At 37.8% G+C, this 397-nt stretch overlaps 1 protein-coding gene across 2 annotated transcripts in view; it reads right to left on the bottom strand.

Moving 5' to 3' along the window:
* The window catches only part of LOC119590853 (methanethiol oxidase-like), a gene marked incomplete at its 3' end in the record, with an annotated part of 18,823 nt that overhangs the window by 12,367 nt on the left and 6,059 nt on the right, over nucleotides 1–397 (bottom strand).

The raw sequence follows: 397 nt of genomic DNA, 5'->3' as shown, positions 1-397 counted from the left end.
ATGTTTGAATTTGAGCTGAACAGCACCACCAGAAGCCCTCGATTGTCACTTGCTCTTTGACTTCATTGGTTTATTTTGTTCAATTCGGGACCTGCGATCTTCGAAATGCGAGTAGGTATGTAAATTATGTGCATGGGTACTATTCATATCAAATTCCATGCTTTACTTTTTTCTAAACTAAAAAAAGAAGAAAAAAAAGGAACGAATTATATATACTACTATCTCACTGACTTTTGAATTAGTTCCTTGATGATGAAAGACTTAGATTCCTTCGAAGAGTTTGCGAAATAAACAAGGCATTCTTTATGGCCGCGAGAGTCTGGCCCTTCTACTTAGCGATTCGACGTCACAGTGCAAGACTATAACAAAGTACACGCGTACTTCACTCTCTCAAATG

The sequence above is a fragment of the Penaeus monodon genome, chromosome 27 (genome assembly GCF_015228065.2).
Source record: "Penaeus monodon isolate SGIC_2016 chromosome 27, NSTDA_Pmon_1, whole genome shotgun sequence".
In the NCBI taxonomy this organism is placed as follows: Eukaryota; Metazoa; Arthropoda; class Malacostraca; order Decapoda; family Penaeidae; genus Penaeus; species Penaeus monodon.
Note: the sequence above shows the minus strand (reverse complement) of the source record. Positions and strands in the feature narration are given on the sequence as shown.